Below are 4,481 nucleotides of genomic sequence, written 5' to 3'. Positions count from 1 at the left end.
TTAGGTTATTCGTAGGAGTATTATAAATAGGACCTATTGTTATTTTCATTAATCAATCAATGAAATCATAATTATTGTCTTTTATCTTTATTTAGTTTTCCGTTTAGAATTTCCGATTGTCGACAGAGCACGGTTTCTCTGCGACTTTCTTTATCTTTTTCACTTGATAAGGGTTTTTCCCTTATCAACTGGTGCTTTCACCTCGTTCTCATCCTCCCATCTTCATTCATGGACGAAGTCTATCTCGGAATGGGGAGAATGAAGTCCCTGATCCGGCCGTGCACCACAATAGCGACGCAAGCCCCGGAGAATTCAACAGCCGCAATGCTGGAGAATATTCTCGCTAGATTCTACCGAATCGAGACCCGATTGATTGAGCATGAGCATAGGGTAGCAGCCACGCTCCCTCCGTTGCGCCCAGAACCTGACCCACCCGACGGGCCCCCGCTGTACTTCGCCGCACACCAGCCTTACCAGCCCTACACTTGGCAGCAGCCACCGAGCTCTGACCTTAATACGCACTGGTATTCTCATCCGCCACCGCCTCCAAGCACCCACCAGCGGCCTCCTCCATACACCCACCAGCAGCCCCCTCGCCCAGATACTAACTCTTGTTGGTATCCACCGAACCCGTCAAGCCCTTCTTGTTGGTACCCGCCAACACCTACATGGAGTCATACGCGCCGCTGCGAATTCCCTACGCCGGAGACCATCGAGAGCAGCCTGACTACCAGCCCCCGCGGCTGCCATATACGGACTCAGAATCACACGTGCAGCAGAGAAATGGCCTCTTTGGATATCATCCGTGGCAGCCGGAATATTTCCCGTCACAGCAGCTGCCCTTCCCTGACCTTCCGCTGCACTCACCGTCGCCGCCAACGCTGAGACCATATTCTTGTTGGAACCCACCAGGATAGCGCACAACGCAAGATGCCGATTCCCAATGCCTTTCACATATTGTTGAGGCGGATGTTTCTGGTGGAAAAAGAATCACTTGGCCTGGTATTAGGCCAAATTTGACATCATATGGGGAGAAGAGTGTTGATATGGAAGTGGTTCTACAAGGACCGCCCAACATCACATGCTCAGAGAATGATCTCGTTGATAATATCTGGTCTAGAGATGATATATCAGGTCAATCTTCAATAGAGCTCCAGAAAGAGTGTCGTGTGCAAACCGTTGTCCCGCCTTCCATGGGAGATAGTTCTCCAAGTGATGATGGTGTTATTGTTGTCGCTGATCGCCAAGAGGGTAAATGGAAGGGAGACGATGATGACTTTATGGCAACAATAAAGGAGCAAGTAGATGAGAAGGATAGAGCTAATTTCTCTAGAAAGAATCATGGAGCTGTCGATCCAGTGAAATTTACTTCTGAACCCGAACACCAATGGGAAGAGTTACCTAGGCTACCGCCAATGAGACTTAGGAGAGAGGTCAAGGTTTTCAATATTCATTGGGAGGGGAAATATGAATGTGATGCACTAGAGATCTTGGATACTGACAATGCTTTTCTTCTTGGGTCGTTTCTGGAGGTACCTATTAGACAAGAAACCAGCACTACGGGAAATATGCTAGGAGGAGAAATGAGAGGCCAATTTTCTCTCCAGTATGTTTACGAGTATGCGATAGTGGGTTATTGGGGTACAAAACAGCGATCTTTTGCATTTGATCCAGGAGGGAATAGCCCGCCAAAGCTTATGTTTGCGATGATTTTCATTGTGTCGTGGTTCCCACCTTGAGGACAAGGTGGATTTTAACCGTGGGGGAGTTGATACGAGTATATCTTCGGAAATATCTCCCATATCTTTATTAGTATATTATCATATATTTTCCATATATTTGTTATCTTATTCACCAAGTTAGGTTATTCGTAGGAGTATTATAAATAGGACCTATTGTTATTTTCATTAATCAATCAATGAAATCATAATTATTGTCTTTTATCTTTATTTAGTTTTCCGTTTAGAATTTCCGATTGTCGACAGAGCACGGTTTCTCTGCGACTTTCTTTATCTTTTTCACTTGATAAGGGTTTTTCCCTTATCATAGACATACTATATTTATTAGATATCTTTTTCACTTGATAAGGGTTTTTCCCTTTATCTTTATTAGATATCTTCCATTATTAAACACACGATAAATATATATAAAGCGATTATATAGCTTTATGATAATATATTATAAATTTATAATTTACTCGATTCAAAATCAACTTATGACACCACAGTTTTAATTAACACGTTTTTTGAAATGGAAACATAATTATTTCTAATTTATTGTATGTCTTACATTATTTCTTATCCACTCAACTCACAAAATAAAAACGTATAAAATCTTGTGCCGAATATAAATTGATTCATTTAGTGAGAAGACATTTTTTTAAAGTGCACATAATGATATCAGTTTTTATTTCTGTTGAATTGTCTAGAATTCGTATTCATTAAGTGAAAAACATATGACACGTGGATAACATGGGTGTTAATACTAGTTAATCACAAACATGCATTGTAGTCTTCACCAAAACTCCACAATAAATTTAGCTACTCACGTTCTTCATGAAAACCAAGTCTAAAACAAAGGATTCAATCAAATACATAAATAAAAGCAAACTAGATACTCCTGTGGAATGCTTCTATGGAATGGAAACTTCAATCTTCCGATTTGTTGTCTTCAATCTTCAAATCTCTCTCCAAAGGTGTTCTTTGGGATGTGTAAGAGTGTGGTAGGCGGATATTGTAGAATGATGAAACCTAGACCCATTTTCCTTCTTATTTTCCCGTTTCTGCGAAATTCGCGTCATAACGCATGTTTTTCACCCGACCAGGTGTTATAAGCCACAAACACACCCAATCGGGCGAAATGCCTCTGGAATTCTACTTCATTAACTTTATCGCTCGGCCGGGTGGGAGCTCCTGGGAATCACATTTCACCTGTTTTTGCCTATTTTCTCTACATAACTCAACAAAAAAATCAAACTCCAAAATAACAAATAATTGGCTGGAAATACCTAGATCAAACTATAAAACTCGATTATATTCACATCAGCAGACCAATTAAACCGATAAAAATATGAGTTTGTCACCAACTGCACATAAAAACCCCTATCATACACAACTATATTTATTTTTGATGGACGGAGGTAGTTGTTTTTTAGAAATTGACTCAACCAGAACTATCAAATTATTGAAGTACTAATATTTTTGGTGACATAATATATACTCTCTATACCTGAAAATTGGTCACTTATTTCCATTTTAGTCCATTTCTAAAAATTTATCACCTTTCACTTTTACCATTTTCAATAGTTGTACCACTAACTCATTCTTTTTCACATTTGATTATAAAACTAATATATGAATGTAGGACACATATGTCACTAACCTTTTCAACTCACTTAATATTAATATTAATATTAATATCAATATTAATAGTGACAAATTGTTAGGGACGGAGGGTGTAAATCGCATGTGAATCCGAAAATTAGTAAAATTAGAGCATCCGCAGCGGTGGCGAAAGACGCCACCGCCGTCCGCGCCGTTGGCAAGGCGCAGGACCGCCGCCGCTGCAGCCGCGCCGCTGGCACGGCGCTGCTCGATGTATCGAGCACGTCCGTGCCAGCGGACGCACACGTGGCGCGCTCCCATTCGTCAACGGCATAGCCGTTGTGTTTAAACTTTTTTTTATTTTTATTTTTTAAAAATCGGTATTTAATTATAAATAATGCTAAAAAATAAAAAAAAAATATTTTCCAAATCCCAAAAATATGGCCGTTTTTTTCCCGTTTTTTCTGAATTTTTTTGATTTTTTTTTTATTTTTTTTTTCCCCAAAATCATCTATAAATACACACATTCATCATCCATTTATCACATCAAATCATCTCTCATTCATCTCTCATTCATAATTCTCATACAAACTATCAACACATTTATCCCCCACTCAAAATCTCAAATGGATTTCACCCATATTATGGCGGAAGCGGAACGCGAAGAACAAGAATACTACGAACAACATCGTGCTGCTTACGAAGCATATGTCGCGGCGAATACCCCTGCTCCTCCTCCTCAACGAACCAGATCAAATCGACGGTACATCCATCGTGACCGGGAGGGAGCCCACGAAAGGCTCGTTGCCGACTACTTTGCCGACCAGCCGCGGTTTCCGGCAGATTACTTCAGGCGCCGTTTTCGCATGTCAAAGCGCTTGTTCATGCGAATTGTCAACACATTGTCCGCACGTGTTGAATACTTTCAAACAGGTGTAGATGCAGCCGGCCGGCAAAGTATCACGGCGTTGCAGAAGTGTACGTGTGCCATCCGACAACTCGCTACTGGGCAAACGGCCGACATGTTCGACGAGTATTTGCATATCGGTGAGTCCACTGGAATCCTATGTTTAAAGAATTTTTGCGAGGGCGTTCGTTCTGCTTTTGGGGATGAATTCCTTCGAGCACCCACCACTGATGATTGCCAACGGTTGTTTC

Source organism: Salvia splendens, chromosome 18 (genome assembly GCF_004379255.2).
Source record: "Salvia splendens isolate huo1 chromosome 18, SspV2, whole genome shotgun sequence".
Classification (NCBI taxonomy): Eukaryota; Viridiplantae; Streptophyta; class Magnoliopsida; order Lamiales; family Lamiaceae; genus Salvia; species Salvia splendens.
Note: the sequence above shows the minus strand (reverse complement) of the source record.